The sequence below is a fragment of the Sarcophilus harrisii genome, chromosome 3 (genome assembly GCF_902635505.1).
Source record: "Sarcophilus harrisii chromosome 3, mSarHar1.11, whole genome shotgun sequence".
NCBI classification, from domain to species: Eukaryota; Metazoa; Chordata; class Mammalia; order Dasyuromorphia; family Dasyuridae; genus Sarcophilus; species Sarcophilus harrisii.
This window is the reverse complement of record NC_045428.1, coordinates 475702481-475721153: the sequence shown is the minus strand read 5'-3', so window position 1 is coordinate 475721153 and position 18673 is coordinate 475702481.

Here is an 18673-nt window from a genome sequence, read left to right as displayed (position 1 = left end):
AAAAAAAAAAAAAGGTGAGTTTAAAGTTTGCCTCCTATATCCCTCAGCTTTGTGCCCTGAACTTTTGGGGGGCGGGGGGAAGATGTTTTGTGCTTCAGATCTCCAGAAGGATTCTTGAGTTTGGACCTATATTAGTCACCCAGGAATGAAGGAAAGTTTGTAGGATCCTCACTAAACGTGAATCTCAGTTTGCTGAAGAAGAAATAAAAGAAGAAACAGAGACTGAATTTAATCAGGGCCTTTCAGAATACCTCCCAATAAATTGGAAATCTCAGGAGGGCAAAGAATTCTAGGGTCAATTCATTATTTGGGAGCCCTCTGCATACTTCCTGGAAAGGCTTAAAAATGAATCAGAATGCTGAAGGCATCTGAAAACGGTAATGATTTACTCCTTTCCTAACCCCTAGACATTAAACATTCTTCACTATTGCTTTGAAGTATGGGATGCAGTCTACCTGGTACCTTACCCAGGTATCAATACTGTTAAACATAGGTGTCTTCTCAGTTCTAATAAACTAGGAATGTAATATGCCATTAGCATCCAGAGAGAAAACTATAGCAAGTGAATGTAGATTGAAACATAGTATTTTCACTTTTTTTTTTTTTTTTTTTTTTTTTTTTTTTTTTTTTTTTTTTTTTTTTTTTTTTTTTTTTTTTTACTTTTCTCATTTTTTTTTTCCTTTTGGTCTGATTTTTTTTTCACATGACCTGACAAATATGGAATTTATGTTTAGAAGGATTGTACATGTTTAACCTATATCAGATTGCTTGTTGTCTTGGGGAGGAAGTAGCTGGGGAAGAAAGGGAGAAAAAATTTGGAACAAAATCTTACAGAAATGAATGTTGAAAACTATCCTTACATGTATTTGGAAAAATAAAATAAGTAAATAAACACAAGACATTCTAGCTTCCTTAGCATACAAATAAAAGTTGCAGATTCTGACCCCACCTCAAAAGTCTTAGAGTAAGATAAGAAGACAGAACAAAACTCAAAAATTGCAGAGGGCTATGCTGGATTTGGAAATTAGCTTGATTTTTTTTTTTTTTTAAAGAAAGGGGTTAAAACATTCTTGTGCTAATGAAAAAAAATTTCCCTTCATAGAAATGTTTTATTTTCCCTTACTGGTCTCTCAGGATGTGGGACAAACAAAATGGGACTGCCAGTTCTGTTGTTTCAAAGGAGATACAATCATTACTAATAACCTAAGGGAAATTGCATTTGCCCACTTTGATGTTTTGGGAGACCTTCTGGGGCATTAATGTGGCTAGGCCAGGTCACTAAGCTTTTCTTTCCTTTCTGAACTCTGAGGAACCTTGGTCATTTGAGCATGTCAGATAGCCAGGGTTAAGAGACAGACATAGTTATTTTGTTGGCAAAAAGATGTCCTAACTTCATTCTATTCACAGGAGAGAGCCAGTGGAGACTAAAAAATCATCTTCTAGTTAAACAATCCTATGGATAGAGCACCTGGGTAGAACAATTAAGACCAAGATTCACTCATTTAATGCCAGGATTATGCCCAGCACCTTGCTACAGAGATGGTGAAGTGCAGAGGGGACAACTGGCAAAATACAAAAGAGTCTTCTTGGCACCTTTCCTCAAGAAGCTTACCGTGCTATTGGGGGAAAGATCAACACACAGGAAACAATTAGAGCCAGAACAATATAAAGCAGGATATCATTAGGTGTTGAATTGTTGTGGTAGGACTCTGAGTGCTGGGAGGAGCAGTGTTCAGAGAAAGAGAGACTGGTGTGTCCTGTGGGAGAGAGGGAAAGCTTCATGGTGGGGGAAAGATCTTGAAGACAGCATAAGACTTAAGGCGAGTATCCGAGGGTTATTAGGACAAAGCAAAATGAGATGTTCATTATGAAGCAACTCAGCACTCAGAAATAACGTCCAAAACAGATCCTAATGACAAGAGTGAGAGACTGGGGAGTGTTTTAAGTCAAGCTTCAGAGGACACAGTTACTCTTGCACTCTTAAGTTTTTTCCTCAGATTTGATCATTTAAAAACCCATTTTCATATTTCTTTTTATTACAGATGGGAAATTATGAGTGCAGACATTGTCTGCACTGTCAGATGTGGTTTCCATGAATGAAGATTTTTACTCAATTGGTTTGTTTTTGATTTGGGTTTTTGTTTTTGGGGGGTGTTGATTATAAGGGGAAAAGTTCTGATTGGAAAGGGGGTGTGTATATCCAGAAATCACTATAATATATAAAAACCAAAACATTCAATGAATGTTTTTAAAAATAAAAATTAGATTAATAAAATACAACTTTGATTTTATTATTTCACCAGAGAATTGATTTGTTATGAGGGAACTGATATGTGCTAAACAGTCTCATAAGAGAGACAAGTAAGCATAGTAGATAGTAGGTCTTTTTAGAAACAGAAGAAGTGGTTTCAAGCTGTGTTTCTGATACATGCTAGTTGTTGGATAATAGCCAAGTCTCTCAATGTCTGATACAGCTCTGTAAGCCTCTAAGTTAGAGACGAGTTATGATCTGCATCACTAGAAGGAGTTTCCAAACTGGGAATCCCTCAAAGCTGATGAAATAAATTTGGACCAAAGGGGAAAAACCAAACAATTCAATTAATATTTATTAAAGTACCTAATTTGTACAAGACATTATACTTGGCATGGGGAATAAAGAGACAAAGACACAATGCAGACAAAGATTTATTCAGTTAAACACATATTTTTATGTTAAATCAACTAGAAATCTCATATCCGGTAGCCAGGCAAACCCCTTCCTATGATCAAAGTATCAAAATGTTTCTTAGTGAATGCAAAATGAAGAAAGACTTTTGAAAAATGTCAAGGAATATTTTTCATTAAACTATGATGGTTTGATGAGTTGTTTTTTCACAAAAAAATACACACCTGCCAAATAAATTAGAATGTTCATGTCAGTAGATTGGGGCTTCCCCTTTCAAGGACTGTGTCAGAGACATATTGACTAGTTCTTTCTCTACAACTCTCCTCTTTCTATCCTTTTTTGCCTATATCATTATAACATCACAGTTCCTCAATTTAGCCTACTTTCTCAGTGTTACCATTTCCAAGTTTACAGTTAATATGGAATTTATTACATTTGGGATTACTAGCTTCCAGATGACATCTAAAAGGCACTTTAGTCCTCAAAGAAGCACATATTCCAAATATATTTTGGAATGCATTACATCTTGGAAGAAATCCATTTTTTCCCACTAAATTTAACCCCTATTCTAATTCCATATTGTGACATGGTGATGACCTTGAAATTCTCAGAGACCATGCCAGAAAATCACAAATTTTCCCCATGTCAGCAAGGTGAACAGTGCATGGTAGACTATATATCTGCTGCCAGTCTAAATATATTTAGAGAAGCTCATCACCAGATTGATTGCAGGGGGGTATATTTCTCTACAGCAGCTTACAAATATCAACTAAATCATAAGAAGGAGAAAAGAGAGGAAAAGAAAATAAGCATTTATGTATTAAGCATTTACTACATTTCAGACATTATGCTAAGTGCTTTAAAAATACAATTTTATTTGATCTTCATAATGACCCTCTAAGAAAGGTGCTATTATAAATAATTTCCCCTTTTATAGTTGAAATAATTGATGCAGATAATGCTTAAGAGTCTAGGGTCTAGGGTCATATAACTAGTATTTGAAGCTGGATTTTGAGCTCAGATTTTCCTGAGTTCAAAAAGTTCCAGCTCCAGTTCTTTATCCATAATTCCACCTTTAGAGGAATGGCAATTCACATCACTGAAAGCACAAATCATTGAAATTTTGAAATAACTACTTCTAGAAAGAAGCCAGGTAATTTTACCTTTAGAGTGTGGATTTCTGTGAAACTTTCTCTTTTTTTTTTGGCCCTTTTACTTTCTGACTTTTATTTTGAATTCTTCTTTATTTTTGATCCAGTGGCTCTTTGTTCACTGACTGCAAAGAGAATCTGAGCACATGGTCATGAGTACAGAAGACACTAGATTCAAGAAAAGGTAATTTTGGAACAACTGCACCTGAATATGGCCCAAATTTGTGTGAATTTGTGTCAGGAAGACAAATACTTTTAGCCTGTATAATCTCACTGTATAATTCATGTATCAAGATCCATTTTTTAAAAAATGATTAGTTGGCAGGAAGAAAACATACATTTGTTAACCACAAGCATCATGCTAAGGGATAAGGACACATATATAAGCAAGAAGAAAAAAAGTCCTTGATTTTAAGATGATTATATTCTAATAGAAGGAGATAATGCATAAAATGGAGCCTAAAATGAGGTTAGGGGAAAGAGGTACCCACATAGGGATATGGGGAAAAAATCCAGAGAGTTAGAAATACAGTTAAAAGCCTAATGGAACATGACTAGTCAGGATCTGACCTACATTTCTATACTGACCCAGGGGGAGAGTTGGCCATAATGGTTCTACCTACTCAGAAGCTAATAGTAGTTACTGCCTCCTTGGTTGAATGAACTACTTACCTGCTCTTAATGAGAGATAGGATGAATTCACACACAAGCCTAACAAAATGAGGATTTCAAACTATAACTCAAGTCTATCTTACTACACTTGATGAACTGAGATCTTATTCACTCTAAAAACTATATTACTTTTTAAAAACAGTTCCACATTGTCAGATTAATCACTTTCATTTTCTATATTACTAAACCAACTTCAGATATTTTATTCTAATCATTTTTTGTGATTGTTTAATGACAGGTTTCTATATGTGATTTGTATAGTATTTATATTATGGCACTGCACTTGAAATAAGAAAGACAAGCTTAAAAATGGCCTCAGACACTAATTCTATGGATTTGGACAAGTCACTTCATGTCTTTTTGCTTCAGTTTCTTCATCTATAAAATGGATATAATAATAGCACCTATCTCTTAGAGTTGTTGTGAGGATAAATAACTAATATGCATAAAACATTTTGCAAATGTCATAGCATTTTAGAAATGTTAGATATTACTATCTCCAATGGTATGACAAATTCATTTAAAGAAGAAACTAACTTCTTACTGTACCCTTCAGGTACCACACAGCATGCAATTAAACTATTCTGAGGATTTTAAATTATTTTGTGGAAGCAAAGGGGAAGAATACCTTATATATGTTGCTGGAAACTGATGATTTATGGGGCTTGGAAATATGATATAACACAAGAGTTTTTTTAAATGATATCAGTTAATTTGGCTTCAGGAATCTAATATACTATGAAGTTGAGGATTTAGATTTTTTCCCTTTTATTCCCACTTTTATTTGTGAATTGAGGATTGGTTACTGTCTCCTCAAATGCAGCTAGTAAACCATTCATGTTTTCTTGCCCTTAATAAATCTTGTCCTCATAAATACTTCACCAATACAAATGCAGTACTCACTCTACTATCCTTCATTCCTTATCTTCCACTCTTCCATTTTATTGGACCTGGTTTTTCCATGTTATATAGAATCAGATGTCTTTCCTATGTCACTTCTTATATACAGGCACCATTGAAAATATAGTATAGTCTATTTATATCAACTATCCATCTTTTCATTTGTAAGAGCTTCATAGACTCTTAGGTAGCCCTAATCCATGTAGAAACAACAGAAAGCTCATTCTCCTGAATCATCCCCCATCATTTACCTGCAGTAAAGGTGAAATTTTCTTTTTCTCTGCAAGCAGTCTGAATACAACTTTCCACCAATTTCCCAATTCTTCCCCTCAACATTAATCAATACTAGTCCTCAAATCTTGACACAGTTCATTCAGATCAGAACCTTATAAAAATAGCTGTTTTCAGCACTCTTGATTGTCATTATTTCATGTCTGGACCTGCTCACTGGAGGATTTTGGTACCAGCCCTAAGCCCAATCATAGGTGAGGAGTGAATAGATGGAACTCTCAAGGATGGTCTAAAAAGAATCCATTTATTTAAATTTCTCTCAGCACAGTTCCCATGCACTAATTGTGTACTGCACATGTGGGACCACATAAACAACTTGCTATTGTGTGCAGATGTTTCTTTGGTATAAATTCTGCTTTAAGCACAGCACAGGTTGTCACCACCCCCTCACCTCTCAGGAAGGCTGAGATGCCCCTAGGGAGGATGAGGGAGCCAAACCAGACACGTCAGCAGGGTTCCTTTTACTGAACTAAGGGGTCTTATACCTCGCCCAGGGTTCCCCACTATGTGTGGCCCTCTACAATTGCATTTCCTCTCAATAAAAATAGCTATGTTTACTTTCTCTCTATTGACTCCCATCTCTGCTGTGTTCTGTCTGGCTACACTAGTTTCCTCCTTCTGTACTTTGGAACTCAAACTGCATTCCAACTTCATTAAGACCACTGAACTTTGAAAGTTGTTGATGATCCTTTGTTTCTGATGTGGACCAATGACATCATGAGTAATATTTTGCTTTTTGCTTTTCCCGTGAATTGTATTTAAGTGAGACAGACTTTCAACAAGACATCAAACTCCTTCTTCTCCTGAATCATGTAAGTCCGGTGGTAGGATAAAAATCAAAATGAATGGTGGTAGCCCAGGATGCAGCTGATGACCTTGATATTCCTCAATGTCTAACCAAATGCAAAAGGCTTCTCAGAGACTGCTTCAAATCTCTTCATGGCCTTTGGGACAAACTGTTCTCCACTACCCATTGCACAAGAGAAGTCTGTGTTTGGGGTAGATAGTCCTCTAAATCAATGACAGGTTTGAGACCAAGTTTAGTTTGTCTTATTTGGTTTATCATGATGTGTGGTCATTACAGATGCTACAGCTTCTTGGAGCTACAGGTGGGATTTGGGTGAAAGATGGATACAAAAGCTAGATGAATAACCCTGAAAAAGGCTTGGCAATCCCTCATACTAGAAGTGTTAATCTTCCTAAACACCTCATACACCCTACTTTGACCTTTATTAACAAGTATTTAAACTAATTTGTAAAATATGAAGGTCAGATGCTGTTTTTTTCTGTTATTGCTGATGAATGAAAAAAGTTCAAAGCTTACCATTCTGAAAATTACTGAATATTTCAGTGCCAGGAAAAACCACATGGGTAAAGCAGACTTTCATAGACTTGAACTTTTGTGCAAAAAGCCATTCTCATCTGATTCTATTATTCTCATTTTGTCAATATAATCAGATCTTCAGCCTTATTATGAGGGACTATATTACATGCATATAATATGTATTGTATTATATAGGGAGATATATTATATTACATATAATATATATTATTTATTTATTATATTATATTACAGAGAGACAGAGAGAGTAGGTATTGTATAGGAGAAAAGGATGGATAGATCTAAGAAAGGGATTTTTTTTGGTGGAGAAAGAGGAATGGTTCTACTTTATGGAACTCCCAGCATTCAAATTCCTTCCATTAATGTATATTAGAAATATATACATAATTTAATATTAAAAAGTTATCTGAGGCACTATATAATTTGCATATAGTCACCTAGGGACTATATGTCATGTAAGAAAGGAACTGAACACAGAGCTTTTTTTATCCGAAGTTATCTATCTAACCACCATGTCATATACAGAAATTAGGAGGATTTAAAAATATGAGAGCACAGAGAGGTAAAAGGGAAATAAACTGGTTGTCAAGTTGACATGAAAACAAAACAATCAGGTCCTAGTGGTAGTACAAGCCTCTTATACTGGAAGCAATGTGTGGCACAGGTTAGCCTAGGATACCTGTGGGTAATTATAAAACTCAAAAACCAGCAGTCTGTTTCATGAAGATTGTATTTGACTTCAGTGTCTAAGAGACACATTAGTTTGGTGTTGTGTACTCTTAAGAATGAAGGATCTAGGGCTCAGAATGCTTGCTCCACCTTGTACATACACCTTATGCATCTAGATAGTTGGCCCTTAATCCTTTTACATAATTTCATCAGGTCTTGCAGGTAAAACTAGTAACAGACAAATCCTATTGTCTTTGTCCCTCAGGCAGAGTGGATTCAGAGGAGATTCACTACTCTCATTAGTCAATGGTGATAGAAATGGCAGAAAAGCTGAAAAAGTTACTGTAATTTAGGACTCACCCATTTCAATATTATTACCCGTGTGTTTCAAGATGGGGCCCCTAGGTGGCACAATGTACAAAGTGCCAGGCCTGGAGTCAGGAAGTCACAAGTTCAAATCCAGTCTCAGACTGGTTGTGTGATTCTGGGCAAGTCACTTTGCCCTGTTTGAAACCTCACTTTATTCATCTGTAATAGGAGCTAAAGAAGAAAATGTATCTAGTATCTTTGCCAAGAAAATTCAGAATGAACTATGCTCAAAAGTTATCAAACTGTGCATACCCTTTGATCCAGCAGTGTTACTACTGGGCTTATATCCCAAAGAGATCTTAAAGGAGAGAAAGAGACCCACATGTGCAGAAATGTTTGTGGCAGTCCTCTTTGTAGTGGCCAGAAACTGGAAACTGAATGGATGTCCATCAGTTGGAGAATGGCTGAATAAATTGTGGTATATGAATATTATGGAATATTATTATTGTTCTGTAAGAAACGACCAACAGGATGATTTCAGAAAGGCCTGGAGAGACTTACATGAACTGATGCTGAATGAAATGAGCAGGACCAGGAGACCATTATACACAGCAACAACAATACTATATGATGACTAATATTGATGGACGTGGCTCTTTCCAACAATGAGATGATTCAGACCAGTTCTAATAATCTGGTGATAAAAAGAGCCATCTACACCCAGAGAGAGGACTCTGGGTCTGAGTGGAGACCACAACAAAGCATTTTCACTTCTTTTGTTATTATTTACTTGCATTGTGGTTTCTTTCTCAGTTTTTTTTTTCCTTCTTGATTCGATTTTGCTTGTGCAGCAAGTTATTGCATAAATATATATACATATATGGGATTTAACATAAATATTTAACATACTAGGGGAGGGAGTGGGGAGGAGAGGAAAAGTTGGAAGACAAGGTTTTGCAAGGGTCAATGTTAACCCTTAAGCTATCTCAGAGAAAGAAAAAACAAGTGTTCCTGTTGCCTAAGCACCAAGACAACTTTTCTATTTTGTTTTGATCTTTTTGTGAGACTTTTGGGGTTAAATGACTGACTTAACACGATCACATAGTCAGCAAGCATCAATTGTCTGAGGTCAGATTTGAGCTTGGTCCTCCTGACTCCAGGTCCAGTGCTTTAGGCACTGTGCCACCTAAAAGCCCCAAAGATAAACTTTTGATAACTTGATATTATCAAGAAGCATATATCTGGGGAGTGATGGAGATCCATGCTATATTTGACAGAACTTTGGACAATTATTCATTTCTGATGATTAAAGTGTACAAAATTATATGAACATGAATTTAAAAGCATTATTAAACACCATAAAGAATTTTGGGAAAGGAGAAGGTTAGAAAGGGCACAGAGGCTGTTTTCATTACCGCTGCTGATAAAAGAAAAGTCTTCAAGAGCTTTGTTCACTTATTTCACTTGTGCCCAACTCTTTGTAACTCTATTTAGAATTTTCTCAGCAAAGATCCACAAATTGCCATTTCTTTTTCTAACTTATTTCACAAATAAGTAAACCAAGGACCATAGGATTAAAGTGACTTGCCCAGGGTCCCACAGCTAGAAAGTCTCTGAGTCACGTTTAAACTCAGGAAGAGGAGTCTTCATGACTCCAGGCCTGGCACTATGGCAACACCAGGTGGTGCTCTTCAGAAAGTGTAAATGGAGAAATTAATCCATTGAAGATTTAGATTAGATTAGATTAGATGGGGGTCCGAGAGTGGGATTTGGCTTTCTTGGACCATGGTTTAAAGCATAATGAAAATCTGGTCAGTGAGAGCAGGCACAGATCAGCGATTCTGTGATTCTTTCTGCCCACTTAGGCCTGCCTTTTTTTTCCAGCTGCAGAGCTGGCACTATATATATATATTTATATATTTATATTTATATATACATACCAAAGATTCCTGTAGGAGGACACTTAAATCTCTGTCCTTTCTGGTTGCATTTGAATCAGAGGCAGCCTTCAAATAGGAAAAGTGCCTGGATGTTATTCTCTTACCTAACATACAGTCATGAGTACCTGGCCCTGCTGTTTTTTCTTCCTTTGTTGTGTTTATTCTTAAATATTTTTAGATGAAGGAGCATTGGAGACAGACCAGATTAGGTTGTGGCCTTTTGAGCTTCAAAATCTCAGGAGAGCATGAGGGATAAGGAACTAGAGTCCATGCCAGAGTTTCTGGCAGGCAGAATCAATAAGGGTCCATGCCTTAAGTGACTTGTTTGACCCAATCCAGTGGTGGATTGACACCAAGATCCAGATTTATGCAAAGAAGGGAACAACTTTATCCATTAGCTAAATTCAGAAGTGAACTTGGTGATAAATTCTCTGTAAGAACCACTTAGGGATCAAGGAAGCAAAGGAGAGAGTATGCTTCTAATTCAGGGAGATGTCTTTTTATCTAAGGAAAATATATCTTTTGTAAAGGCTCTTTCATGTTAGTTAGTTAAACAGTATTGCTATTGATGAGGTTTGGGGCAGGGCAGAGAATTGTGGGAACCCCCTCTGGTCCGCACAGGTCCTTTGTACAAGAATTTAAGAACCCGAAAAGTTAGGCTGGCAAAAAGAAGTTTATTGGCACTGGGAAGTTAGCTTTTGCTAGGAGCCTGACTTTCTTTTTTTTTTTAATTTAATAGCCTTTTATTTACAGGATATATGCATGGGTAACTTTACATCATTAACAATTGCCAAACCTCTTGTTCCAATTTTTCACCTCTTACCCCCCACCCCCTCCCCCAGATGGCAGGATGACCAGTAGATGTTAAATTAGTACATTAAAATATAAATTAGATACACAATAAGTATACATGACCAAACCATTATTTTGCTCTACAAAAAGAATCAGACTCTGAAATATTATACAATTAGCTTGTGAAGGAAATCAAAAATGCAGGTGGGCATAAATATAGGGATTGGGAATTCAATGTAATGGTTTTTAGTCATCTCCCAGAGTTCTTTCTCTGGGAATAGCTGGTTCAGTTCATTACTGCTCCACTGGAAATGATTTGGTTGATCTCGTTGCTGAGGATGGCCAGGTCCATCAGAACTGGCCATCATATAGTATTGTTGTTGACGTATATAATGATCTAGGAGCCTGACTTCCAAGTGACAAAGTCCTGGCAGAGAGATAAACAAGGGGTGTAGAGAAATCCTGACAGAGAGATAAACAGGCGTGTGTTAATACTGAGAAGAGGGGGTCTCTTCTCAGCGGGCAAGGTCCTGACAGGCAGCTATGCCAAGAAAGAGAGTGATTCCTTGGCAAGGCATGGTCCTGCTTTGAGCCTCTGCCAGGTCCTGATAGAGAAGTAGGTGAGAGATAAAGAGGGGTTAATGCTGAAAAGAGAATGTCTTCTCAGTGGGCAGGGGGTCCTTGCAGGCAGTTATGCCAAGGAGAGGTCCCTTGGCCTGGCACAGTCCTGCGTTTTAGATCCTCTGCAAAGAAATGAGTTTAAAATTGTCATTTTTATAAGGAAATCTGAGACAGAAGTTTCAAACAAAAGAGATTCCCTCAACGCTGTCACTGCTCCCAGACCTAGATATCCAGTAGAATGGGACCATTTACTGGGAGTGGTCCTGAACCAATTTCCAGCTCAATAGGGGTTGAGAGAAATCTAGATCTCCAGTTAAATGAGACCATGCAACTAGTCCCACTATAACAGAATGAAACCACTTTATCTTGATTCCCTGAGGCAGGTCTCACCCAGAGGAGTTTCTCCAGAGTTCAAGGAGAATGACTCCCCTTCAAAGACTTTCTCAAGCATTTATCTCATGCCTTCCCTTGCCCAGGTCAGGACAGTTTTGGGGTTCCCCCATCAATATGATAATCAATAGTAATAAATATTGAAAAGTTCTTAGGCAATGATTAGATGATATTGAAGAATAAACTGCCAATGATATTGGGAGGACGCAGCAAAATATACCAGAATGGTGGATTAGAGCATTAGAAACCAGTCTCATAACTCCTTAGGGCATCCCTAACACCCTAGGTAAGGCTAGTTAGCCTTCTGAGGACCTGATTTCATGGGGAGGAGGCCATGAAAAAAAGGATCCTGGAGTCTGATAAGAGATTGCAATAAGAATAGTTGATTATTGGCCAAAAGTGGAGTACACCTAGCAAAGGGTGATCACAGAAATGTATTTGTATAGTCTTTTTTTTTCTGTTTTGTTTAATTCTTTGTTTTGTGGATTTTTTTTTGGAGTGGATAGAATGTTAAGCTGTTCCCCTTTCAAACTATATGTTTATATTTATGAAGATAATTTTTCCACACATAAAGTGATAATGAGATTATTTTTTGACAATACTGAAAATACTTCTACTAAGCAGCACCCTCTGTATTCTCTTTTTTGGGTACTTCTGTAGTAACATTTAATGTCCATTAATCATTGTAGAGAGTCTTACAAGACTGATCATTGGGGCTTTGTAAAAGGGAAGGGAGAGAGAAAACTCCTTGTCTATAACCACATGAAAAGTTGCCATAATGTACAAAGAAGACTAGCAGAAGAGACATACAAAAATTTATTGGTGGCAAAATCCAGGAAAGAATCCAGAAAAAAAAAAATTAGAGATTGAGATACCTACACACAAAGTACATTTAACAAATAAGGCAAACTGAAGACAATAATGCAAAGGAGCCAATTTGACCCAAAAGATATAATTCATTTTAAAATGTTTATTAAGTACCTACTATGTGCCAGGCACTATGCTAAGTGCTGTGCTAAGCTATTATAATTTGGTGAGGTAGGATCTGTAACTTGCCAAACTAAAAACAAAACAAAATAAGGAAATATATGTAGTAGATAGAAGTAGATAGTAGTGGAATAGCATTGTATGTTAAGACCAAATACTACTACTATTAGAAAATCCAAGAACTAGAGGGTATAATGTCCGGGCTAGCTGTCTGGAGGGCCTACCTTGGTCTCAGCAGAATAATCACACAAGAATAGTCAGGAATTAAGTCCAAAGTCTTTATTGTCTCTTTCAGTCTCCCAGTCTGTGCAAGCAGTCTGTCAGTCAGCCAGTCTACAGTCTCTTGTCTCTTCCAGCCAACCAGCCAATCAGCCAGTCAGTGCAAGGACTGCTGCCCAGCATCTGCACTAGCCTTCCTCAAAATGCTGCCTACCCAGAAAAGGCCACACCAATCACTGCTGGTCTATAGGATGCAAAATATTTACATTGTTCTAAGGAGTGAGTTCCAGTCAACCAGCCAGAGTACTCTCTGGTCACCAATAGTTATTGTGTAATCAGAAAGAGCATCTGCTCCTGGATGATTCATAGTTCAAAAATAAAACTCTGTGTTATGGTGCTGTGTCTTGGCATTGAGGTTTTGTTTTTTTCCTTTATTCTTAATGGAAGTGGTATGTTGAATTGATCCTGTCTCCAACTTAGTACTTGTATGACTTTAGGCAAGTCACTCCCTCTAGCAGGGGCTCAGTTTCCTCAATTGAAAACAAGAATGTTGAACTAGAAGGCTTTTTTGAAATAACTTCTAGTTGGAGTTTTATGATATTATCAAAGATTCTTTTAGTTCCAATTCTATGATCCTATGAGTAACCATTATAAAGGGGCAAAGTAAGACACTAGCCTCCCTCTGCGCCACTATCATCTCCCCCTGAATTGGAGCTGAAGCTGTGTGAAAAGAAATGGCCTGACAAGTGAAGAGATACAAAAGCTTTTTATTTCACTTTCCTTTACATTAGCAAAATCTTTCCCTGAAAAGAAAAGCTCCAACCTAAGTCAAACGAGGCTCTCCATACACTTGTTTAGATGGACCTAAATGATTCATCTCTGATTCTGTGACTTTATTATGGAGTTTGAATCCATACTGAACAAAACCTTTTTTCCAATATTAAACCAGGGAGAATGAACAATCCTCTGTATAGTAGAGTGTCTTGACATGATGAGGTAAATTACCTCTTCCAGGGTACCAAATGGCATCAGGACAAATCAATTTACCTTCTTCGGATTACACACCCCTGGAAGATTAAGCATTCACCTAAAGAGCAAATTACTTTTCCAGTATCATTATGAAATGTCATCCTGACACTGTACTCTATTTGCCCTGGTTCACCAGAAGACAAGCTTTTCCTCTTGTTGATTCTCTGTCTCTCTTTCTGTATCTCAGTCTACTTTTGAATCTTTCACTCTGTCTTTCTGTATGTGTCTCTCTTTGTTCCTCTTTCCTTTCCTCTCTCTTTCTGTCAGTCTGTTTGTCCTGTCATCTGCCTCTCTCTGTTTCTTTCCAGACATTTATTAGCTATGTGACCCTGAACTAATTCTGCTTGCCTCAATTTTCTCATTTGTAAAATGAGCTGGAGAAGGAAATTACTAACTACTCCAGTATCTTTGCCAAAAAAAAACCCTAATAGGGACACAAAGATTCAGATATGACTGAAAATGAATAAACAACAAAACTCTTGTAATTATATTACAAAGCACAAGAATTAAAAAATGTAAAACTTTTGTTCTTAAAATGCTTATAGTGAGCCCCCCTCCCATTCAATTCTACACTGAATGGTCTGTCTCCTCTTAGTGAGAAGAGTCTTATGCGAGATATCTGTTCAGTTATACACAACACACACACACATGCAGCAGTTAGAGAGGTCTTTCAAGTCAATCCCTTTATTTTACAGGTGAGGATACTGAGGGTCAGAGACTGACTTCCTCCGTTACATATATACTAAGTAGAAAAGCTAAGAACGGAAATTAGTCCCTCCATCTTGCAAATCTAGGCCTTTTGCATTACATTATGATATATCTCTCAGTCATGAATGTTTCATGTCTTGTCTATGAGATATAATTTAATAAATCATACATGATGGCTTGTAAAAAGTAACATTTGGCTCCCCACATTGCTCCCCTAGATAACTCATTGTCTTCTCACTGACAGGGTCAAGCCCAATATAGCATCGATTGCATCACACATTGCTATTTTTCAAAATGAAGAATGTTTACAGATGAGTAGTGAAGACAAGAACAAACATTTGTAAAAGCTTATCAAGATGGGCAGGTATAAAAATACACAAGGGTGTCCTGACCCATTAGGATGAGACAGCCTTCCTGGAAGAATGAACTCTAGAGAAACTAGTGGGTGTTTTATTTCTTTTCTTTCAGGGATGCCATTAAATTAATTCAGAGTATTAACAGCTAGACCACAAACCTACAAAGCTAACTCTGAATGAATTGGAGGTTTTCTGAAGTACTTCTAGTGGCCATTTAGTTAAGTCTTCAGTATAAATTCTTGTCAACATCCTTCCTCTCTTTTTTTTCTTTTTTCTCTCTCCATTCCTATCCTTCTGTAATCTATCAGATGTGTGATGCCATCTGTACAAATACTTCCTCTAACACTGCAGACTACATCCCAAGAATGCTACCACACTGGATCTTCTCAAATACAACTTGTTAAGGTCACTCAGAACCTAAAAGGGCATAATGATTAATCATTGCATTTTTTCTCTATTTTTAAAGGTACAGCCCAGATGCTATGGTGTAAATTAAAATTACTAAGTAAAATAAATACTAAAATTAACAAGTAAAACAACTGAAAAAATTATACTCAAATATAGTATGTATAGAGGAACAGAATATAAAAGTATTTGTCAGGATCTGGATTAGAAATGACTAACTTAATCGAAAAGATTTATTATCATAATTTTGTGGTTTATTTTTCTCTTTTGAGCATGTGGGGAGAAATGTTAGTATTCAAACTCTTTGTCAGTTGAGAGTCACTGTTAAATACTTTATGCATTTGTTTTATGCCAAAAATAAAAAACTATATTATCCCTTTTAATTGTTCACTGATTTCAGGGAAATTTCATCATAAGAGATTTACTGCCTTGGGTTATTGGATTAGCCCAATTGTTTAATTGCTAAGATATAAATATCCTCAGAAGTAAGTGATTCATTGAGCTGTTATCATTTATTAAATCATGAGTTTGAGCTAATTTCCTTTTGTTGAGCAGCTAGTTTAAATAAAAAGTCAGATAAATTAAATGGAGGAAGGAAAATGTACAGATACTGATAGTGGGTAGGAGTGACTGGGAATGACATCAAGACACAAGTACCCTGAAAGAGGAAATGAAAAGGTCCTGAAGAAAAGCAAAAAGAATAACCATAGAATTTTTTTTAGCAAAGACCAAATCTTTTAGTATAAACCATTTTACAGATAGGTATGATTCCTAAAGAAAAAAATCTAGTATCAAAAGAAAAATTTCACAAAAATAAAAATCCCAGATTTATTTTGGACTATTTTTTGGTTTGCTGGTTAAAGTTGTCACCTAGGAGATCATGACTTCTTCTTGCTTAGCATGATGATGTAAAGTTTCCTTCCAAATACACAGTTTAAAAAAATTCAAAATAGAGCTAATATGACACAGTGGATAGAGCACTGGCCCTGGAGTCAGGAGGACCTGAGTTCAAATTTGACTTTAGACACTTAACACTTTCTAACTGTGTGATCCTGGGCAAGTCATTTAAACCCCAATTGCCTTGCCAAATATATATATATATATATATATATATATATATATATATATATATATATATATTTTAAAAATTCAAATAGAAGACAAAAATAATACTCCAAACAAAACCTTTAGAAAACCGACAACCTCTGTTGAGCAAATCTCATAACTAACTTTCCCTACTGCTTCTAGAAGGTGGCAACTGTTGTTCCTTCAAGCAAGGCCCGAAGCCTCTGAAAAGGTATAGATTTTTATCATTAGGATCTATACCTTTGCTACTATAGTGTACTAAATTTCTAGAGTTTTTCTGGATGAGCAAGAGGTATAGTTCTCTCCCCATTATTGCTCTTGTCTAAGGAAAGGCCTTCCTTTGCTGAGGCAGGTCCCACTTGCTACTACTACTTCTGCTGTCTAGATTCACAAAAAAACTTGTCAAACATAGATACTGTCCATCTTAAAAAGAGTCCCTAATATCAAAAGTTCAGGTAAGGGTAATTATAAAACTTAATTGAATTTCTTCCTCTGATACCCAGGAGTGTATATTTCATCTGTGAATTCACCAACCATTGAGGAAATATCAATGTACCAATTTCTTCCTAATTATCAAAGGAACTTTCTGAGGCATTGTATAAGTGGAAATAACCAAAGCCTCTTAGAATAAGATTGTATGTATGGTAAATATTGTCCTTTTTACCTCCACAACATTCCTCCCATTGATCTCTTTCTTACTACTTACACAGCTGCCACTTTAGTTTCTCATAAAAATCTTCATTACCTTCAAAATCCATCTCAAACATCACCTTCCAAATGAAACTTTTCCTGATCATTCCTCCCAGACTGCTGTTATACCCTCTAGAATCCCTTGTCATCCCAACTTGCCACCATTCATGACTTTTGAATCCTTGGACCCTTGACCAGTCACCTGTTTGGTTGTTCTATTCTTGCTTCTAAGGTGCTAAAAGTTTCTGGAAAAAGTCATAAGATTTAAATGAATTCTCCTCCTAACATGTAGTATATTATCTTTTGTAAATCTACAAAGAAATTTCTTGACTTATCTCAATCCCACTTAGGCAACTCTGAATCTTTATTTTCCATCCTCTTACTAGCACATCTTCTCTTGTTTCCCTGATGATTAAAGTCATCCATCATAAATATCCTTAAATTCACTTTTCCATTCTTTAAACGGTCTCTTTTCCCAGAAGAAATGCTAATGTCATCTTGCATACTTTTCTCTCCCATTCGACTGGTTCTATCTCTGATGGCTTTATCACCACTGGCAGTGCTGGTTGTTGCCCTTCATTCCAAACTGACATCTCTATGTTAGAGTCAAGATACACTATGTCTAACTGTGGGCTGATCAGACCTGTATAAACACGGAATGCTCTGCCACAGGTTGGACACACATAGTCCCTATGAACATTAGGAGTGGACTCTCCAACTTTGTATAAGTCACATTTTTTCTGAGCTAATTCAATTCTGCTTTGCTCATAGAGCACAGTGCTTTCTCTGATAAGGGGATGTCATATGCTAGGTGGTCCTGAGCCAGCATCTCTAAGGTCATAAAATTGATTTCAAAGTTCTTAGCAAAGACCTTGAGAGTGTCACTGTATTGCTTTTTCTGAGCATCACGTGAACACTTGCCCTGTTCACCATAAAATAGTTAACCATACACACATTTGACACTCAAACAATGTGGCCAGCCCAACAGAGTTGCACTCTCTGCAATAGAGTTTAAGTGCTTGATATGTCTTATATCTTATCCTGCAGGGTGATCCTAGAATTTTCCTAAAAAATACTGATACAAATTTAAATCTTTCATGACTTGGTATATGGTCATTAATTTTTAGGAGAAGGGGAATGATTTGCAAATATAAGAATTGTGGTCCCTCAAAATTCAATACTTAGGAGTAGAATGACTTAAGCCTGGGCAATCTGGGCTATGTTCCAGGGCAGGAAACTTAACTCAGGGGGAAAAGATTATAAAAGGCCTTAACAAAGACTTATACTCATTTAAGGAAAAAATAGTAATCAAGTATGGTGACTATTGGAGCATGAAAAGACAGACAAAAAGTACCCTATTCAATTCTTTTCTCTTACAGAGGAGAAAAGAAAAGTAGGAATAGGGTGCTCAAAAAGACAGTCAGAAAGAGAGGCTATTCTCTGTCAATAAA